Source organism: Ambystoma mexicanum, unplaced genomic scaffold (assembly GCF_040938575.1).
Source record: "Ambystoma mexicanum isolate Mex_15411 unplaced genomic scaffold, UKY_AmexF1_1 Mex_scaf1, whole genome shotgun sequence".
Classification (NCBI taxonomy): Eukaryota; Metazoa; Chordata; class Amphibia; order Caudata; family Ambystomatidae; genus Ambystoma; species Ambystoma mexicanum.
In genome coordinates this window covers 2,709,942-2,730,979 of record NW_027182324.1, presented here as the reverse complement: position 1 = coordinate 2,730,979, position 21,038 = coordinate 2,709,942, and the positions used below count along the sequence as shown (strand labels likewise).

Below are 21,038 nucleotides of genomic sequence, written 5' to 3'. Positions count from 1 at the left end.
ATTAATCGTCGATTTAGAGTGGACTGCATTGCCCAGTGTGTGCATTGAGGAGCACATGTTCGTCTTTACTGGGGAGCAAGTTTGCACTCATGAATGTGGCAAAACATTCAAATCCGTAAGTGGGTGAACATTAAAGTCCTAGATGCTGCAAATCTCTATATCTGGATACGGAATGACTGAAAAAAGTTATGTCTCCAGTGTCAAAATGTGTGTAATGCACTAGTAATTCATTTCCTTTATTGACCAGTGAGGTAGCCATGTATGGAGGTGCTGTAGAGTGAAAATCAAGTTTCAAATGGGCAGTGATCCTTGTGCCTGGATAGCTCAGTCGGTAGAGCATCAGACTTTTAATCTGAGGGTCCAGGATTCAAGTCCCTGTTCAGGCGTACCTTTGCTTCTTTTACAAAAAATTTAGCAGGAAATATGAATTGCTCATTCTAATATGTGCTATTTCTGATGGCATCGCAACCTTGGGCAATATGACTCTAAGGTAGTGGAGTCCAGAGTTCTTGGATGCTTTGCCAACATTTCAAGCCTGACTGTGCTTCTAAATAGCATGAAACAGCAAACTTTGTACAAAGTTTTAATATTGGGGAGACAGATTGGTCGAAAAAAAAGCAGACAGGCGCTGCTGAGATTCGAACTCAGGATCTCCTGTTTACTAGACAGGCGCTTTAACCAACTAAGCCACAGCACCTTTTTTGCATCTGGTCTCCTTTCCTTCCTCATGTAATCATTTAGAAGTGAAATCCACTTTTTTAAGGCTGGGCTTCTGTTGCAATATAACTTTTCAAAATGTTTTCCAATTGACTGAAACTCCATTGCACAAAACGAGCATGTCATTAATCGTCGATTTAGAGTGGACTGCATTGCCCAGTGTGTGCATTGAGGAGCACATGTTCGTCTTTACTGGGGAGCGAGTTTGCACTCATTAATGTGGCAAAACATTCAAATCCGTAAGTGGGTGAACATTAAAGTCCTAGATGCTGCAAATCTCTATATCTGGATACGGAATGACTGAAAAAAGTTATGTCTCCAGTGTCAAAATGTGTGTAATGCACTAGTAATTCATTTCCTTTATTGACCAGTGGGGTAGCCATGTATGGAGGTGCTGTAGAGTGAAAATCAAGTTTCAAATGGGCAGTGATCCCTGTGCCTGGATAGCTCAGTCGGTAGAGCATCAGACTTTTAATCTGAGGGTCCAGGGTTCAAGTCCCCGTTCAGGCGTATCTTTGCTTCTTTTACAAAAAATTTAGCAGGAAATATGAATTGCTCATTCTAATATGTGCTATTTCTGATGGCATCGCAACCTTGGGCAATATGACTCTAAGGTAGTGGAGTCCAGAATTCTTGGATGCTTTGCCAACATTTCAAGCCTGACTGTGCTTCTAAATAGCATGAAATAACAATCTTTGTACAAAGTTTTAATATTGGGGAGACAGATTGGTCGAAAAAAAAGCAGACAGGCGCTGCTGAGGTTCGAACTCAGGATCTCCAGTTTACTAGACAGGCGCTTTAACCAACTAAGCCACAGCACCTCTTTTGCATCTGATCTCCTGTCCTTCCTCATGTAATCATTTAGAAGTGAAATCCACTTTTTTTAAGGCTGGGCTTCTGTTGCAATATAACTTTACAAAATGTTTTCCAATTGACTGAAACTCCATTGCACAAAACGAGCATGTCATTAATCGTTGATTTAGAGTGGACTGCATTGCCCAGTGTGTGTATTGAGGAGCACATGTTCGCCTTTACTGGGGAGCAATTTTGCACTCATGAATGTGGCAAAACATTCAAATCCGTAAGTGGGTGAACATTAAAGTCCTAGATGCTGCAAATCTCTATATCTGGATACGGAATGACTGAAAAAAGTTATGTCTCCAGTGTCAAAATGTGTGTAATGCACTAGTAATTCATTTCCTTTATTGACCAGTGAGGTAGCCATGTATGGAGGTGCTGTAGAGTGAAAATCAAGTTTCAAATGGGCAGTGATCCTTGTGCCTGGATAGCTCAGTCGGTAGAGCATCAGACTTTTAATCTGAGGGTCCAGGGTTCAAGTCCCTGTTCAGGCGTACCTTTGCTTCTTTTGCAAAAAATTAAGCAGGAAATATGAATTGCTCATTCTAATATGTGCTATTTCTGATGGCATCGCAACCTTGGGCAATATGACTCTAAGGTAGTGGAGTCCAGAGTTCTTGGATGCTTTGCCAACATTTCAAGCCTGACTGTGCTTCTAAATAGCATGAAACAGCAATCTTTGTACAAAGTTTTAATATTGGGGAGACAGATTGGTCGAAAAAAAAGCAGACAGGCGCTGTTGAGATTCGAACTCAGGATCTCCTGTTTACTAGACAGGCGCTTTAACCAACTAAGCCACAGCACCTTTTTTGCATCTGGTCTCCTTTCCTTCCTCATGTAATCATTTAGAAGTGAAATCCACTTTTTTAAGGCTGGGCTTCTGTTGCAATATAACTTTTCAAAATGTTTTCCAATTGACTGAAACTCCATTGCACAAAACGAGCATGTCATTAATCGTCGATTTAGAGTGGACTGCATTGCCCAGTGTGTGCATTGAGGAGCACATGTTCGTCTTTACTAGGGAGCAAGTTTGCACTCATGAATGTGGCAAAACATTCAAATCCGTAAGTGGGTGAACATTAAAGTCCTAGATGCTGCAAATCTCTATATCTGGATACGGAATGACTGAAAAAAGTTATGTCTCCAGTGTCAAAATGTGTGTAATGCACTAGTAATTCATTTCCTTTATTGACCAGTGAGGTAGCCATGTATGGAGGTGCTGTAGAGTGAAAATCAAGTTTCAAATGGGCAGTGATCCCTGTGCCTGGATAGCTCAGTCGGTAGAGCATCAGACTTTTAATCTGAGGGTCCAGGGTTCAAGTCCCAGTTCAGGGGTATCTTTGCTTCTTTTACAAAAAATTTAGCAGGAAATATGAATTGCTCATTCTAATATGTGCTATTTCTGATGGCATGGCAACCTTGGGCAATATGACTCTAAGGTAGTGGAGTCCAGAATTCTTGGATGCTTTGCCAACATTTCAACCCTGACTGTGCTTCTAAATAGCATGAAATAACAATCTTTGTACAAAGTTTTAATATTGGGGAGACAGATTGGTCGAAAAAAAAGCAGACAGGCGCTGCTGAGATTCGAACTCAGGATCTCCTGTTTACTAGACAGGCACTTTAACCAACTAAGCCACAGCACCTCTTTTGCATCTGATCTCCTTTCCTTCCTCATGTAATCATTTAGAAGTGAAATCCACTTTTTTTTAAGGCTGGGCTTCTGTTGCAATATAACTTTACAAAATGTTTTCCAATTGACTGAAACTCCATTGCACAAAACGAGCATGTCATTAATCGTTGATTTAGAGTGGACTGCATTGCCCAGTGTGTGTATTGAGGAGCACATGTTCGCCTTTACTGGGGAGCAATTTTGCACTCATGAATGTGGCAAAACATTCAAATCCGTAAGTGGGTGAACATTAAAGTCCTAGATGCTGCAAATCTCTATATCTGGATACGGAATGACTGAAAAAAGTTATGTCTCCAGTGTCAAAATGTGTGTAATGCACTAGTAATTCATTTCCTTTATTGACCAGTGAGGTAGCCATGTATGGAGGTGCTGTAGAGTGAAAATCAAGTTTCAAATGGGCAGTGATCCCTGTGCCTGGATAGCTCAGTCGGTAGAGCATCAGACTTTTAATCTGAGGGTCCAGGGTTCAAGTCCCTGTTCAGGCATACCTTTGCTTCTTTTACAAAAAATTAAGCAGGAAATATGAATTGCTCATTCTAATATGTGCTGTTTCTGATGGCATCGCAACCTTGGGCAATATGACTCTAAGGTAGTGGAGTCCAGAGTTCTTGGATGCTTTGCCAACATTTCAAGCCTGACTGTGCTTCTAAATAGCATGAAATAGCAATCTTTGTACAAAGTTTTAATATTGGGGAGACAGATTGGTCGAAAAAAAAGCAGACAGGCGCTGCTGAGATTCAAACTCAGGATCTCCTGTTTACTAGACAGGCGCTTTAACCAACTAAGCCACAGCACCTTTTTTGCATCTGGTCTCCTTTCCTTCCTCATGTAATCAATCAGAAGTGAAATCCACTTTTTTAAGGCTGGGCTTCTGTTGCAATATAACTTTTCAAAATGTTTTCCAATTGACTGAAACTCCATTGCACAAAACGAGCATGTCATTAATCGTCGATTTAGAGTGGACTGCATTGCCCAGTGTGTGCATTGAGGAGCACATGTTCGTCTTTACTGGGGAGCAAGTTTGCACTCATGAATGTGGCAAAACATTCAAATCCGTAAGTGGGTGAACATTAAAGTCCTAGATGCTGCAAATCTCTATATCTGGATACGGAATGACTGAAAAAAGTTATGTCTCCAGTGTCAAAATGTGTGTAATGCACTAGTAATTCATTTCCTTTATTGACCAGTGAGGTAGCCATGTATGGAGGTGCTGTAGAGTGAAAATCAAGTTTCAAATGGGCAGTGATCCCTGTGCCTGGATAGCTCAGTCGGTAGAGCATCAGACTTTTAATCTGAGGGTCCAGGGTTCAAGTCCCTGTTCAGGCGTACCTTTGCTTCTTTTACAAAAAATTAAGCAGGAAATATGAATTGCTCATTCTAATATGTGCTATTTCTGATGGCATCGCAACCTTGGGCAATATGACTCTAAGGTAGTGGAGTCCAGAGTTCTTGGATGCTTTGCCAACATTTCAAGCCTCACTGTGCTTCTAAATAGCATGAAATAGCAATCTTTGTACAAAGTTTTAATATTGGGGAGACAGATTGGTCGAAAAAAAAGCAGACAGGCGCTGCTGAGATTCGAACTCAGGATCTCCTGTTTACTAGACAGGCGCTTTAACCAACTAAGCCACAGCACCCTTTTTGCATCTGGTCTCCTTTCCTTCCTCATGTAATCATTTAGAAGTGAAATCCACTTTTTTAAGGCTGGGCTTCTGTTGCAATATAACTTTTCAAAATGTTTTCCAATTGACTGAAACTCCATTGCACAAAACGAGCATGTCATTAATCGTCGATTTAGAGTGGACTGCATTGCCCAGTGTGTGCATTGAGGAGCACATGTTCGTCTTTACTGGGGAGCAAGTTTGCACTCATGAATGTGGCAAAACATTCAAATCCGTAAGTGGGTGAACATTAAAGTCCTAGATGCTGCAAATCTCTATATCTGGATACGGAATGACTGAAAAAAGTTATGTCTCCAGTGTCAAAATGTGTGTAATGCACTAGTAATTCATTTCCTTTATTGACCAGTGAGGTAGCCATGTATGGAGGTGCTGTAGAGTGAAAATCAAGTTTCAAATGGGCAGTGATCCTTGTGCCTGGATAGCTCAGTCGGTAGGGCATCAGACTTTTAATCTGAGGGTCCAGGGTTCAAGTCCCTGTTCAGGCGTACCTTTGCTTCTTTTACAAAAAATTAAGCAGGAAATATGAATTGCTCATTCTAATATGTGCTATTTCTGATGGCATCGCAACCTTGGGCAATATGATTCTAAGGTAGTGGAGTCCAGAGTTCTTGGATGCTTTGCCAACATTTCAAGCCTGACTGTGCTTCTAAATAGCATGAAATAGCAATCTTTGTACAAAGTTTTAATATTGGGGAGACAGATTGGTCGAAAAAAAAGCAGACAGGCGCTGCTGAGATTCGAACTCAGGATCTCCTGTTTACTAGACAGGCGCTTTAACCAACTAAGCCACAGCACCTTTTTTGCATCTGGTCTCCTTTCCTTCCTCATGTAATCATTTAGAAGTGAAATCCACTTTTTTAAGGCTGGGCTTCTGTTGCAATATAACTTTTCAAAATGTTTTCCAATTGACTGAAACTCCATTGCACAAAACGAGCATGTCATTAATCGTCGATTTAGAGTGGACTGCATTGCCCAGTGTGTGCATTGAGGAGCACATGTTCGTCTTTACTGGGGAGCAAGTTTGCACTCATGAATGTGGCAAAACATTCAAATCCGTAAGTGGGTGAACATTAAAGTCCTAGATGCTGCAAATCTCTATATCTGGATACGGAATGACTGAAAAAAGTTATGTCTCCAGTGTCAAAATGTGTGTAATGCACTAGTAATCATTTAGAAGTGAAATCCACTTTTTTAAGGCTGGGCTTCTGTTGCAATATAACTTTTCAAAATGTTTTCCAATTGACTGAAACTCCATTGCACAAAACGAGCATGTCATTAATCGTCGATTTAGAGTGGACTGCATTGCCCAGTGTGTGCATTGAGGAGCACATGTTCGTCTTTACTGGGGAGCAAGTTTGCACTCATGAATGTGGCAAAACATTCAAATCCGTAAGTGGGTGAACATTAAAGTCCTAGATGCTGCAAATCTCTATATCTGGATACGGAATGACTGAAAAAAGTTATGTCTCCAGTGTCAAAATGTGTGTAATGCACTAGTAATTCATTTCCTTTATTGACCAGTGAGGTAGCCATGTATGGAGGTGCTGTAGAGTGAAAATCAAGTTTCAAATGGGCAGTGATCCCTGTGCCTGGATAGCTCAGTCGGTAGAGCATCAGACTTTTAATCTGAGGGTCCAGGGTTCAAGTCCCTGTTCAGGCGTATCTTTGCTTCTTTTACAAAAAATTTAGCAGGAAATATGAATTGCTCATTCTAATATGTGCTATTTCTGATGGCATCGCAACCTTGGGCAATATGACTCTAAGGTAGTGGAGTCCAGAATTCTTGGATGCTTTGCCAACATTTCAAGCCTGACTGTGCTTCTAAATAGCATGAAATAACAATCTTTGTACAAAGTTTTAATATTGGGGAGACAGATTGGTCGAAAAAAAAGCAGACAGGCGCTGCTGAGATTCGAACTCAGGATCTCCTGTTTACTAGACAGGCGCTTTAACCAACTAAGCCACAGCACCTCTTTTGCATCTGATCTCCTTTCCTTCCTCATGTAATCATTTAGAAGTGAAATCCACTTTTTTTAAGGCTGGGCTTCTGTTGCAATATAACTTTACAAAATGTTTTCCAATTGACTGAAACTCCATTGCACAAAACGAGCATGTCATTAATCGTTGATTTAGAGTGGACTGCATTGCCCAGTGTGTGTATTGAGGAGCACATGTTCGCCTTTACTGGGGAGCAATTTTGCACTCATGAATGTGGCAAAACATTCAAATCCGTAAGTGGGTGAACATTAAAGTCCTAGATGCTGCAAATCTCTATATCTGGATACGGAATGACTGAAAAAAGTTATGTCTCCAGTGTCAAAATGTGTGTAATGCACTAGTAATTCATTTCCTTTATTGACCAGTGAGGTAGCCATGTATGGAGGTGCTGTAGAGTGAAAATCAAGTTTCAAATCGGCAGTGATCCCTGTGCCTGGATAGCTCAGTCGGTAGAGCATCAGACTTTTAATCTGAGGGTCCAGGGTTCAAGTCCCTGTTCAGGCGTACCTTTGCTTCTTTTACAAAACATTTAGCAGGAAATATGAATTGCTCATTCTAATATGTGCTATTTCTGATGGCATCGCAACCTTGGGCAATATGACTCTAAGGTAGTGGAGTCCAGAATTCTTGGATGCTTTGCCAACATTTCAAGCCTGACTGTGCTTCTAAATAGCATGAAATAACAATCTTTGTACAAAGTTTTAATATTGGGGAGACAGATTGGTCGAAAAAAAAGCAGACAGGCGCTGCTGAGGTTCGAACTCAGGATCTCCAGTTTACTAGACAGGCGCTTTAACCAACTAAGCCACAGCACCTCTTTTGCATCTGATCTCCTGTCCTTCCTCATGTAATCATTTAGAAGTGAAATCCACTTTTTTTAAGGCTGGGCTTCTGTTGCAATATAACTTTACAAAATGTTTTCCAATTGACTGAAACTCCATTGCACAAAACGAGCATGTCATTAATCGTTGATTTAGAGTGGACTGCATTGCCCAGTGTGTGTATTGAGGAGCACATGTTCGCCTTTACTGGGGAGCAAGTTTGCACTCATGAATGTGGCAAAACATTCAAATCCGTAAGTGGGTGAACATTAAAGTCCTAGATGCTGCAAATCTCTATATCTGGATACGGAATGACTGAAAAAAGTTATGTCTCCAGTGTCAAAATGTGTGTAATGCACTAGTAATTCATTTCCTTTATTGACCAGTGAGGTAGCCATGTATGGAGGTGCTGTAGAGTGAAAATCAAGTTTCAAATGGGCAGTGGTCCTTGTGCCTGGATAGCTCAGTCGGTAGAGCATCAGACTTTTAATCTGAGGGTCCAGGGTTCAAGTCCCTGTTCAGGCGTACCTTTGCTTCTTTTACAAAAAATTAAGCAGGAAATATGAATTGCTCATTCTAATATGTGCTATTTCTGATGGCATCGCAACCTTGGGCAATATGATTCTAAGGTAGTGGAGTCCAGAGTTCTTGGATGCTTTGCCAACATTTCAAGCCTGACTGTGCTTCTAAATAGCATGAAATAGCAATCTTTGTACAAAGTTTTAATATTGGGGAGACAGATTGGTCGAAAAAAAAGCAGACAGGCGCTGCTGAGATTCGAACTCAGGATCTCCTGTTTACTAGACAGGCGCTTTAACCAACTAAGCCACAGCACCTTTTTTGCATCTGGTCTCCTTTCCTTCCTCATGTAATCATTTAGAAGTGAAATCCGCTTTTTTAAGGCTGGGCTTCTGTTGCAATATAACTTTTCAAAATGTTTTCCAATTGACTGAAACTCCATTGCACAAAACGAGCATGTCATTAATCGTCGATTTAGAGTGGACTGCATTGCCCAGTGTGTGCATTGAGGAGCACATGTTCGTCTTTACTGGGGAGCAAGTTTTCACTCATGAATGTGGCAAAACATTCAAATCCGTAAGTGGGTGAACATTAAAGTTCTAGATGCTGCAAATCTCTATATCTGGATACGGAATGACTGAAAAAAGTTATGTCTCCAGTGTCAAAATGTGTGTAATGCACTAGTAATTCATTTCCTTTATTGACCAGTGAGGTAGCCATGTATGGAGGTGCTGTAGAGTGAAAATCAAGTTTCAAATGGGCAGTGATCCTTGTGCCTGGATAGCTCAGTCGGTAGAGCATCAGACTTTTAATCTGAGGGTCCAGGGTTCAAGTCCCTGTTCAGGCGTATCTTTGCTTCTTTTACAAAAAATTTAGCAGGAAATATGAATTGCTCATTCTAATATGTGCTATTTCTGATGGCATCGCAACCTTGGGCAATATGACTCTAAGGTAGTGGAGTCCAGAATTCTTGGATGCTTTGCCAACATTTCAAGCCTGACTGTGCTTCTAAATAGCATGAAATAGCAATCTTTGTACAAAGTTTTAATATTGGGGAGACAGATTGGTCGAAAAAAAAGCAGACAGGCGCTGCTGAGATTCGAACTCAGGATCTCCTGTTTACTAGACAGGCGCTTTAACCAACTAAGCCACAGCACCTTTTTTGCATCTGGTCTCCTTTCCTTCCTCATGTAATCATTTAGAAGTGAAATCCACTTTTTTAAGGCTGGGCTTCTGTTGCAATATAACTTTTCAAAATGTTTTCCAATTGACTGAAACTCCATTGCACAAAACGAGCATGTCATTAATCGTCGATTTAGAGTGGACTGCATTGCCCAGTGTGTGCATTGAGGAGCACATGTTCGTCTTTACTGGGGAGCAAGTTTGCACTCATGAATGTGGCAAAACATTCAAATCCGTAAGTGGGTGAACATTAAAGTCCTAGATGCTGCAAATCTCTATATCTGGATACGGAATGACTGAAAAAAGTTATGTCTCCAGTGTCAAAATGTGTGTAATGCACTAGTAATTCATTTCCTTTATTGACCAGTGAGGTAGCCATGTATGGAGGTGCTGTAGAGTGAAAATCAAGTTTCAAATGGGCAGTGATCCTTGTGCCTGGATAGCTCAGTCGGTAGAGCATCAGACTTTTAATCTGAGGGTCCAGGGTTCAAGTCCCTGTTCAGGCGTACCTTTGCTTCTTTTACAAAACATTTAGCAGGAAATATGAATTGCTCATTCTAATATGTGCTATTTCTGATGGCATCGCAACCTTGGGCAATATGACTCTAAGGTAGTGGAGTCCAGAATTCTTGGATGCTTTGCCAACATTTCAAGCCTGACTGTGCTTCTAAATAGCATGAAATAACAATCTTTGTACAAAGTTTTAATATTGGGGAGACAGATTGGTCGAAAAAAAAGCAGACAGGCGCTGCTGAGGTTCGAACTCAGGATCTCCAGTTTACTAGACAGGCGCTTTAACCAACTAAGCCACAGCACCTCTTTTGCATCTGATCTCCTGTCCTTCCTCATGTAATCATTTAGAAGTGAAATCCACTTTTTTTAAGGCTGGGCTTCTGTTGCAATATAACTTTACAAAATGTTTTCCAATTGACTGAAACTCCATTGCACAAAACGAGCATGTCATTAATCATTGATTTAGAGTGGACTGCATTGCCCAGTGTGTGTATTGAGGAGCACATGTTCGCCTTTACTGGGGAGCAAGTTTGCACTCATGAATGTGGCAAAACATTCAAATCCGTAAGTGGGTGAACATTAAAGTCCTAGATGCTGCAAATCTCTATATCTGGATACGGAATGACTGAAAAAAGTTATGTCTCCAGTGTCAAAATGTGTGTAATGCACTAGTAATTCATTTCCTTTATTGACCAGTGAGGTAGCCATGTATGGAGGTGCTGTAGAGTGAAAATCAAGTTTCAAATGAGCAGTGGTCCTTGTGCCTGGATAGCTCAGTCGGTAGAGCATCAGACTTTTAATCTGAGGGTCCAGGGTTCAAGTCCCTGTTCAGGCGTACCTTTGCTTCTTTTACAAAAAATTAAGCAGGAAATATGAATTGCTCATTCTAATATGTGCTATTTCTGATGGCATCGCAACCTTGGGCAATATGATTCTAAGGTAGTGGAGTCCAGAGTTCTTGGATGCTTTGCCAACATTTCAAGCCTGACTGTGCTTCTAAATAGCATGAAATAGCAATCTTTGTACAAAGTTTTAATATTGGGGAGACAGATTGGTCGAAAAAAAAGCAGACAGGCGCTGCTGAGATTCGAACTCAGGATCTCCTGTTTACTAGACAGGCGCTTTAACCAACTAAGCCACAGCACCTTTTTTGCATCTGGTCTCCTTTCCTTCCTCATGTAATCATTTAGAAGTGAAATCCACTTTTTTAAGGCTGGGCTTCTGTTGCAATATAACTTTTCAAAATGTTTTCCAATTGACTGAAACTCCATTGCACAAAACGAGCATGTCATTAATCGTCGATTTAGAGTGGACTGCATTGCCCAGTGTGTGCATTGAGGAGCACATGTTCGTCTTTACTGGGGAGCAAGTTTGCACTCATGAATGTGGCAAAACATTCAAATCCGTAAGTGGGTGAACATTAAAGTCCTAGATGCTGCAAATCTCTATATCTGGATACGGAATGACTGAAAAAAGTTATGTCTCCAGTGTCAAAATGTGTGTAATGCACTAGTAATCATTTAGAAGTGAAATCCACTTTTTTAAGGCTGGGCTTCTGTTGCAATATAACTTTTCAAAATGTTTTCCAATTGACTGAAACTCCATTGCACAAAACGAGCATGTCATTAATCGTCGATTTAGAGTGGACTGCATTGCCCAGTGTGTGCATTGAGGAGCACATGTTCGTCTTTACTGGGGAGCAAGTTTGCACTCATGAATGTGGCAAAACATTCAAATCCGTAAGTGGGTGAACATTAAAGTCCTAGATGCTGCAAATCTCTATATCTGGATACGGAATGACTGAAAAAAGTTATGTCTCCAGTGTCAAAATGTGTGTAATGCACTAGTAATTCATTTCCTTTATTGACCAGTGAGGTAGCCATGTATGGAGGTGCTGTAGAGTGAAAATCAAGTTTCAAATGGGCGGTGATCCTTGTGCCTGGATAGCTCAGTCGGTAGAGCTTCAGACTTTTAATCTGAGGGTCCAGGGTTCAAGTCCCTGTTCAGGCGTACCTTTGCTTCTTTTACAAAAAATTAAGCAGGAAATATGAATTGCTCATTCTAATATGTGCTATTTCTGATGGCATCGCAACCTTGGGCAATATGATTCTAAGGTAGTGGAGTACAGAGTTCTTGGATGCTTTGCCAACATTTCAAGCCTGACTGTGCTTCTAAATAGCATGAAATAGCAATCTTTGTACAAAGTTTTAATATTGGGGAGACAGATTGGTCGAAAAAAAAGCAGACAGGCGCTGCTGAGATTCGAACTCAGGATCTCCTGTTTACTAGACAGGCGCTTTAACCAACTAAGCCACAGCACCTTTTTTGCATCTGGTCTTCTTTCCTTCCTCATGTAATCATTTAGAAGTGAAATCCACTTTTTTAAGGCTGGGCTTCTGTTGCAATATAACTTTTCAAAATGTTTTCCAATTGACTGAAACTCCATTGCACAAAACGAGCATGTCATTAATCGTCGATTTAGAGTGGACTGCATTGCCCAGTGTGTGCATTGAGGAGCACATGTTCGTCTTTACTGGGGAGCAAGTTTGCACTCATGAATGTGGCAAAACATTCAAATCCGTAAGTGGGTGAACATTAAAGTCCTAGATGCTGCAAATCTCTATATCTGGATACGGAATGACTGAAAAAAGTTATGTCTCCAGTGTCAAAATGTGTGTAATGCACTAGTAATTCATTTCCTTTATTGACCAGTGAGGTAGCCATGTATGGAGGTGCTGTAGAGTGAAAATCAAGTTTCAAATGGGCAGTGATCCCTGTGCCTGGATAACTCAGTCGGTAGAGCATCAGACTTTTAATCTGAGGGTCCAGGGTTCAAGTCCCTGTTCAGGCGTACCTTTGCTTCTTTTACAAAAAATTAAGCAGGAAATATGAATTGCTCATTCTAATATGTGCTGTTTCTGATGGCATCGCAACCTTGGGCAATATGACTCTAAGGTAGTGGAGTCCAGAGTTCTTGGATGCTTTGCCAACATTTCAAGCCTGACTGTGCTTCTAAATAGCATGAAATAGCAATCTTTGTACAAAGTTTTAATATTGGGGAGACAGATTGGTCGAAAAAAAAGCAGACAGGCGCTGCTGAGATTCGAACTCAGGATCTCCTGTTTACTAGACAGGCGCTTTAACCAACTAAGCCACAGCACCTTTTTTGCATCTGGTCTCCTTTCCTTCCTCATGTAATCATTTAGAAGTGAAATCCACTTTTTTAAGGCTGGGCTTCTGTTGCAATATAACTTTTCAAAATGTTTTCCAATTGACTGAAACTCCATTGCACAAAACGAGCATGTCATTAATCGTCGATTTAGAGTGGACTGCATTGCCCAGTGTGTGCATTGAGGAGCACATGTTCGTCTTTACTGGGGAGCAAGTTTGCACTCATGAATGTGGCAAAACATTCAAATCCGTAAGTGGGTGAACATTAAAGTCCTAGATGCTGCAAATCTCTATATCTGGATACGGAATGACTGAAAAAAGTTATGTCTCCAGTGTCAAAATGTGTGTAATGCACTAGTAATTCATTTCCTTTATTGACCAGTGAGGTAGCCATGTATGGAGGTGCTGTAGAGTGAAAATCAAGTTTCAAATGGGCAGTGATCCTTGTGCCTGGATAGCTCAGTCGGTAGAGCATCAGACTTTTAATCTGAGGGTCCAGGGTTCAAGTCCCTGTTCAGGCGTACCTTTGCTTCTTTTACAAAAAATTTAGCAGGAAATATGAATTGCTCATTCTAATATGTGCTATTTCTGATGGCATCGCAACCTTGGGCAATATGACTCTAAGGTAGTGGAGTCCAGAATTCTTGGATGCTTTGCCAACATTTCAAGCCTGACTGTGCTTCTAAATAGCATGAAATAACAATCTTTGTACAAAGTTTTAATATTGGGGAGACAGATTGGTCGAAAAAAAAGCAGACAGGCGCTGCTGAGGTTCGAACTCAGGATCTCCAGTTTACTAGACAGGCGCTTTAACCAACTAAGCCACAGCACCTCTTTTGCATCTGATCTCCTGTCCTTCCTCATGTAATCATTTAGAAGTGAAATCCACTTTTTTTAAGGCTGGGCTTCTGTTGCAATATAACTTTACAAAATGTTTTCCAATTGACTGAAACTCCATTGCACAAAACGAGCATGTCATTAATCGTTGATTTAGAGTGGACTGCATTGCCCAGTGTGTGTATTGAGGAGCACATGTTCGCCTTTACTGGGGAGCAATTTTGCACTCATGAATGTGGCAAAACATTCAAATCCGTAAGTGGGTGAACATTAAAGTCCTAGATGCTGCAAATCTCTATATCTGGATACGGAATGACTGAAAAAAGTTATGTCTCCAGTGTCAAAATGTGTGTAATGCACTAGTAATCATTTAGAAGTGAAATCCACTTTTTTAAGGCTGGGCTTCTGTTGCAATATAACTTTTCAAAATGTTTTCCAATTGACTGAAACTCCATTGCACAAAACGAGCATGTCATTAATCGTCGATTTAGAGTGGACTGCATTGCCCAGTGTGTGCATTGAGGAGCACATGTTCGTCTTTACTGGGGAGCAAGTTTGCACTCATGAATGTGGCAAAACATTCAAATCCGTAAGTGGGTGAACATTAAAGTCCTAGATGCTGCAAATCTCTAACTTATACCTTTGCTTCTTTTACAAAAAATTAAGCAGGAAATATGAATTGCTCATTCTAATATGTGCTATTTCTGATGGCATCGCAACCTTGGGCAATATGATTCTAAGGTAGTGGAGTACAGAGTTCTTGGATGCTTTGCCAACATTTCAAGCCTGACTGTGCTTCTAAATAGCATGAAATAGCAATCTTTGTACAAAGTTTTAATATTGGGGAGACAGATTGGTCGAAAAAAAAGCAGACAGGCGCTGCTGAGATTCGAACTCAGGATCTCCTGTTTACTAGACAGGCGCTTTAACCAACTAAGCCACAGCACCTTTTTTGCATCTGGTCTTCTTTCCTTCCTCATGTAATCATTTAGAAGTGAAATCCACTTTTTTAAGGCTGGGCTTCTGTTGCAATATAACTTTTCAAAATGTTTTCCAATTGACTGAAACTCCATTGCACAAAACGAGCATGTCATTAATCGTCGATTTAGAGTGGACTGCATTGCCCAGTGTGTGCATTGAGGAGCACATGTTCGTCTTTACTGGGGAGCAAGTTTGCACTCATGAATGTGGCAAAACATTCAAATCCGTAAGTGGGTGAACATTAAAGTCCTAGATGCTGCAAATCTCTATATCTGGATACGGAATGACTGAAAAAAGTTATGTCTCCAGTGTCAAAATGTGTGTAATGCACTAGTAATTCATTTCCTTTATTGACCAGTGAGGTAGCCATGTATGGAGGTGCTGTAGAGTGAAAATCAAGTTTCAAATGGGCAGTGATCCCTGTGCCTGGATAACTCAGTCGGTAGAGCATCAGACTTTTAATCTGAGGGTCCAGGGTTCAAGTCCCTGTTCAGGCGTACCTTTGCTTCTTTTACAAAAAATTAAGCAGGAAATATGAATTGCTCATTCTAATATGTGCTGTTTCTGATGGCATCGCAACCTTGGGCAATATGACTCTAAGGTAGTGGAGTCCAGAGTTCTTGGATGCTTTGCCAACATTTCAAGCCTGACTGTGCTTCTAAATAGCATGAAATAGCAATCTTTGTACAAAGTTTTAATATTGGGGAGACAGATTGGTCGAAAAAAAAGCAGACAGGCGCTGCTGAGATTCAAACTCAGGATCTCCTGTTTACTAGACAGGCGCTTTAACCAACTAAGCCACAGCACCTTTTTTGCATCTGGTCTCCTTTCCTTCCTCATGTAATCAATCAGAAGTGAAATCCACTTTTTTAAGGCTGGGCTTCTGTTGCAATATAACTTTTCAAAATGTTTTCCAATTGACTGAAACTCCATTGCACAAAACGAGCATGTCATTAATCGTCGATTTAGAGTGGACTGCATTGCCCAGTGTGTGCATTGAGGAGCACATGTTCGTCTTTACTGGGGAGCAAGTTTGCACTCATGAATGTGGCAAAACATTCAAATCCGTAAGTGGGTGAACATTAAAGTCCTAGATGCTGCAAATCTCTATATCTGGATACGGAATGACTGAAAAAAGTTATGTCTCCAGTGTCAAAATGTGTGTAATGCACTAGTAATTCATTTCCTTTATTGACCAGTGAGGTAGCCATGTATGGAGGTGCTGTAGAGTGAAAATCAAGTTTCAAATGGGCAGTGATCCTTGTGCCTGGATAGCTCAGTCGGTAGGGCATCAGACTTTTAATCTGAGGGTCCAGGGTTCAAGTCCCTGTTCAGGCGTACCTTTGCTTCTTTTACAAAAAATTAAGCAGGAAATATGAATTGCTCATTCTAATATGTGCTATTTCTGATGGCATCGCAACCTTGGGCAATATGATTCTAAGGTAGTGGAGTCCAGAGTTCTTGGATGCTTTGCCAACATTTCAAGCCTGACTGTGCTTCTAAATAGCATGAAATAGCAATCTTTGTACAAAGTTTTAATATTGGGGAGACAGATTGGTCGAAAAAAAAGCAGACAGGCGCTGCTGAGATTCGAACTCAGGATCTCCTGTTTACTAGACAGGCGCTTTAACCAACTAAGCCACAGCACCTTTTTTGCATCTGGTCTCCTTTCCTTCCTCATGTAATCATTTAGAAGTGAAATCCACTTTTTTAAGGCTGGGCTTCTGTTGCAATATAACTTTTCAAAATGTTTTCCAATTGACTGAAACTCCATTGCACAAAACGAGCATGTCATTAATCGTCGATTTAGAGTGGACTGCATTGCCCAGTGTGTGCATTGAGGAGCACATGTTCGTCTTTACTGGGGAGCAAGTTTGCACTCATGAATGTGGCAAAACATTCAAATCCGTAAGTGGGTGAACATTAAAGTCCTAGATGCTGCAAATCTCTATATCTGGATACGGAATGACTGAAAAAAGTTATGTCTCCAGTGTCAAAATGTGTGTAATGCACTAGTAATCATTTAGAAGTGAAATCCACTTTTTTAAGGCTGGGCTTCTGTTGCAATATAACTTTTCAAAATGTTTTCCAATTGACTGAAACTCCATTGCACAAAACGAGCATGTCATTAATCGTCGATTTAGAGTGGACTGCATTGCCCAGTGTGTGCATTGAGGAGCACATGTTCGTCTTTACTGGGGAGCAAGTTTGCACTCATGAATGTGGCAAAACATTCAAATCCGTAAGTGGGTGAACATTAAAGTCCTAGATGCTGCAAATCTCTATATCTGGATACGGAATGACTGAAAAAAGTTATGTCTCCAGTGTCAAAATGTGTGTAATGCACTAGTAATTCATTTCCTTTATTGACCAGTGAGGTAGCCATGTATGGAGGTGCTGTAGAGTGAAAATCAAGTTTCAAATGGGCAGTGATCCCTGTGCCTGGATAGCTCAGTCGGTAGAGCATCAGACTTTTAATCTGAGGGTCCAGGGTTCAAGTCCCTGTTCAGGCGTATCTTTGCTTCTTTTACAAAAAATTTAGCAGGAAATATGAATTGCTCATTCTAATATGTGCTATTTCTGATGGCATCGCAACCTTGGGCAATATGACTCTAAGGTAGTGGAGTCCAGAATTCTTGGATGCTTTGCCAACATTTCAAGCCTGACTGTGCTTCTAAATAGCATGAAATAACAATCTTTGTACAAAGTTTTAATATTGGGGAGACAGATTGGTCGAAAAAAAAGCAGACAGGCGCTGCTGAGATTCGAACTCAGGATCTCCTGTTTACTAGACAGGCGCTTTAACCAACTAAGCCACAGCACCTCTTTTGCATCTGATCTCCTGTCCTTCCTCATGTAATCATTTAGAAGTGAAATCCACTTTTTTTAAGGCTGGGCTTCTGTTGCAATATAACTTTACAAAATGTTTTCCAATTGACTGAAACTCCATTGCACAAAACGAGCATGTCATTAATCGTTGATTTAGAGTGGACTGCATTGCCCAGTGTGTGTATTGAGGAGCACATGTTCGCCTTTACTGGGGAGCAATTTTGCACTCATGAATGTGGCAAAACATTCAAATCCGTAAGTGGGTGAACATTAAAGTCCTAGATGCTGCAAATCTCTATATCTGGATACGGAATGACTGAAAAAAGTTATGTCTCCAGTGTCAAAATGTGTGTAATGCACTAGTAATTCATTTCCTTTATTGACCAGTGAGGTAGCCATGTATGGAGGTGCTGTAGAGTGAAAATCAAGTTTCAAATGGGCAGTGATCCCTGTGCCTGGATAGCTCAGTCGGTAGAGCATCAGACTTTTAATCTGAGGGTCCAGGGTTCAAGTCCCTGTTCAGGCGTACCTTTGCTTCTTTTACAAAACATTTAGCAGGAAATATGAATTGCTCATTCTAATATGTGCTATTTCTGATGGCATCGCAACCTTGGGCAATATGACTCTAAGGTAGTGGAGTCCAGAATTCTTGGATGCTTTGCCAACATTTCAAGCCTGACTGTGCTTCTAAATAGCATGAAATAACAATCTTTGTACAAAGTTTTAATATTGGGGAGACAGATTGGTCGAAAAAAAAGCAGACAGGCGCTGCTGAGGTTCGAACTCAGGATCTCCAGTTTACTAGACAGGCGCTTTAACCAACTAAGCCACAGCACCTCTTTTGCATCTGATCTCCTGTCCTTCCTCATGTAATCATTTAGAAGTGAAATCCACTTTTTTTAAGGCTGGGCTTCTGTTGCAATATAACTTTACAAAATGTTTTCCAATTGACTGAAACTCCATTGCACAAAACGAGCATGTCATTAATCATTGATTTAGAGTGGACTGCATTGCCCAGTGTGTGTATTGAGGAGCACATGTTCGCCTTTACTGGGGAGCAAGTTTGCACTCATGAATGTGGCAAAACATTCAAATCCGTAAGTGGGTGAACATTAAAGTCCTAGATGCTGCAAATCTCTATATCTGGATACGGAATGACTGAAAAAAGTTATGTCTCCAGTGTCAAAATGTGTGTAATGCACTAGTAATTCATTTCCTTTATTGACCAGTGAGGTAGCCATGTATGGAGGTGCTGTAGAGTGAAAATCAAGTTTCAAATGAGCAGTGGTCCTTGTGCCTGGATAGCTCAGTCGGTAGAGCATCAGACTTTTAATCTGAGGGTCCAGGGTTCAAGTCCCTGTTCAGGCGTACCTTTGCTTCTTTTACAAAAAATTAAGCAGGAAATATGAATTGCTCATTCTAATATGTGCTATTTCTGATGGCATCGCAACCTTGGGCAATATGATTCTAAGGTAGTGGAGTCCAGAGTTCTTGGATGCTTTGCCAACATTTCAAGCCTGACTGTGCTTCTAAATAGCATGAAATAGCAATCTTTGTACAAAGTTTTAATATTGGGGAGACAGATTGGTCGAAAAAAAAGCAGACAGGCGCTGCTGAGATTCGAACTCAGGATCTCCTGTTTACTAGACAGGCGCTTTAACCAACTAAGCCACAGCACCTTTTTTGCATCTGGTCTCCTTTCCTTCCTCATGTAATCATTTAGAAGTGAAATCCACTTTTTTAAGGCTGGGCTTCTGTTGCAATATAACTTTTCAAAATGTTTTCCAATTGACTGAAACTCCATTGCACAAAACGAGCATGTCATTAATCGTCGATTTAGAGTGGACTGCATTGCCCAGTGTGTTCATTGAGGAGCACATGTTCGTCTTTACTGGGGAGCAAGTTTGCACTCATGAATGTGGCAAAACATTCAAATCCGTAAGTGGGTGAACATTAAAGTTCTAGATGCTGCAAATCTCTATATCTGGATACGGAATGACTGAAAAAAGTTATGTCTCCAGTGTCAAAATGTGTGTAATGCACTAGTAATTCATTTCCTTTATTGACCAGTGAGGTAGCCATGTATGGAGGTGCTGTAGAGTGAAAATCAAGTTTCAAATGGGCAGTGATCCTTGTGCCTGGATAGCTCAGTCGGTAGAGCATCAGACTTTTAATCTGAGGGTCCAGGGTTCAAGTCCCTGTTCAGGCGTATCTTTGCTTCTTTTACAAAAAATTTAGCAGGAAATATGAATTGCTCATTCTAATATGTGCTATTTCTGATGGCATCGCAACCTTGGGCAATATGACTCTAAGGTAGTGGAGTCCAGAATTCTTGGATGCTTTGCCAACATTTCAAGCCTGACTGTGCTTCTAAATAGCATGAAATAGCAATCTTTGTACAAAGTTTTAATATTGGGGAGACAGATTGGTCGAAAAAAAAGCAGACAGGCGCTGCTGAGATTCGAACTCAGGATCTCCTGTTTACTAGACAGGCGCTTTAACCAACTAAGCCACAGCACCTTTTTTGCATCTGGTCTCCTTTCCTTCCTCATGTAATCATTTAGAAGTGAAATCCACTTTTTTAAGGCTGGGCTTCTGTTGCAATATAACTTTTCAAAATGTTTTCCAATTGACTGAAACTCCATTGCACAAAACGAGCATGTCATTAATCGTCGATTTAGAGTGGACTGCATTGCCCAGTGTGTGCATTGAGGAGCACATGTTCGTCTTTACTGGGGAGCAAGTTTGCACTCATGAATGTGGCAAAACATTCAAATCCGTAAGTGGGTGAACATTAAAGTCCTAGATGCTGCAAATCTCTATATCTGGATACGGAATGACTGAAAAAAGTTATGTCTCCAGTGTCAAAATGTGTGTAATGCACTAGTAATTCATTTCCTTTATTGACCAGTGAGGTAGCCATGTATGGAGGTGCTGTAGAGTGAAAATCAAGTTTCAAATGGGCAGTGATCCTTGTGCCTGGATAGCTCAGTCGGTAGAGCATCAGACTTTTAATCTGAGGGTCCAGGGTTCAAGTCCCTGTTCAGGCGTACCTTTGCTTCTTTTACAAAAAATTTAGCAGGAAATATGAATTGCTCATTCTAATATGTGCTATTTCTGATGGCATCGCAACCTTGGGCAATATGACTCTAAGGTAGTGGAGTCCAGAGTTCTTGGATGCTTTGCCAACATTTCAAGCCTGACTGTGCTTCTAAATAGCATGAAACAGCAAACTTT

The 21,038-nt window shown here is 40.7% G+C and overlaps 15 non-coding genes across 15 annotated transcripts; 1 reads left to right on the top strand and 14 right to left on the bottom strand.

Annotated features, from left to right (window-relative positions):
* Positions 1 to 623: 623 nt before the first annotated feature.
* On the bottom strand, positions 624 to 697 carry TRNAT-AGU (transfer RNA threonine (anticodon AGU)). The gene has a single exon. It is a non-coding gene; the product is annotated as a tRNA-Thr (tRNA).
* Positions 698 to 3,680: 2,983 nt separating this feature from the next.
* On the top strand, positions 3,681 to 3,753 carry TRNAK-UUU (transfer RNA lysine (anticodon UUU)). The gene has a single exon. It is a non-coding gene; the product is annotated as a tRNA-Lys (tRNA).
* A 1,078-nt stretch (positions 3,754 to 4,831) lies between these two features.
* On the bottom strand, positions 4,832 to 4,905 carry TRNAT-AGU (transfer RNA threonine (anticodon AGU)). The gene has a single exon. It is a non-coding gene; the product is annotated as a tRNA-Thr (tRNA).
* Positions 4,906 to 5,672: 767 nt separating this feature from the next.
* TRNAT-AGU (transfer RNA threonine (anticodon AGU)) lies at positions 5,673 to 5,746 on the bottom strand. The gene has a single exon. It is a non-coding gene; the product is annotated as a tRNA-Thr (tRNA).
* A 1,101-nt stretch (positions 5,747 to 6,847) lies between these two features.
* TRNAT-AGU (transfer RNA threonine (anticodon AGU)) lies at positions 6,848 to 6,921 on the bottom strand. The gene has a single exon. It is a non-coding gene; the product is annotated as a tRNA-Thr (tRNA).
* Positions 6,922 to 8,531: 1,610 nt separating this feature from the next.
* Positions 8,532 to 8,605, bottom strand: TRNAT-AGU (transfer RNA threonine (anticodon AGU)). Its single transcript has one exon. It is a non-coding gene; the product is annotated as a tRNA-Thr (tRNA).
* Positions 8,606 to 9,372: 767 nt separating this feature from the next.
* On the bottom strand, positions 9,373 to 9,446 carry TRNAT-AGU (transfer RNA threonine (anticodon AGU)). Its single transcript has one exon. It is a non-coding gene; the product is annotated as a tRNA-Thr (tRNA).
* Positions 9,447 to 11,055: 1,609 nt separating this feature from the next.
* TRNAT-AGU (transfer RNA threonine (anticodon AGU)) lies at positions 11,056 to 11,129 on the bottom strand. Its single transcript has one exon. It is a non-coding gene; the product is annotated as a tRNA-Thr (tRNA).
* A 1,101-nt stretch (positions 11,130 to 12,230) lies between these two features.
* Positions 12,231 to 12,304, bottom strand: TRNAT-AGU (transfer RNA threonine (anticodon AGU)). Its single transcript has one exon. It is a non-coding gene; the product is annotated as a tRNA-Thr (tRNA).
* A 767-nt stretch (positions 12,305 to 13,071) lies between these two features.
* On the bottom strand, positions 13,072 to 13,145 carry TRNAT-AGU (transfer RNA threonine (anticodon AGU)). The gene has a single exon. It is a non-coding gene; the product is annotated as a tRNA-Thr (tRNA).
* A 1,720-nt stretch (positions 13,146 to 14,865) lies between these two features.
* Positions 14,866 to 14,939, bottom strand: TRNAT-AGU (transfer RNA threonine (anticodon AGU)). The gene has a single exon. It is a non-coding gene; the product is annotated as a tRNA-Thr (tRNA).
* Positions 14,940 to 16,547: 1,608 nt separating this feature from the next.
* On the bottom strand, positions 16,548 to 16,621 carry TRNAT-AGU (transfer RNA threonine (anticodon AGU)). Its single transcript has one exon. It is a non-coding gene; the product is annotated as a tRNA-Thr (tRNA).
* Positions 16,622 to 17,722: 1,101 nt separating this feature from the next.
* Positions 17,723 to 17,796, bottom strand: TRNAT-AGU (transfer RNA threonine (anticodon AGU)). The gene has a single exon. It is a non-coding gene; the product is annotated as a tRNA-Thr (tRNA).
* Positions 17,797 to 19,406: 1,610 nt separating this feature from the next.
* TRNAT-AGU (transfer RNA threonine (anticodon AGU)) lies at positions 19,407 to 19,480 on the bottom strand. Its single transcript has one exon. It is a non-coding gene; the product is annotated as a tRNA-Thr (tRNA).
* A 767-nt stretch (positions 19,481 to 20,247) lies between these two features.
* Positions 20,248 to 20,321, bottom strand: TRNAT-AGU (transfer RNA threonine (anticodon AGU)). Its single transcript has one exon. It is a non-coding gene; the product is annotated as a tRNA-Thr (tRNA).
* Positions 20,322 to 21,038: the final 717 nt, after the last annotated feature.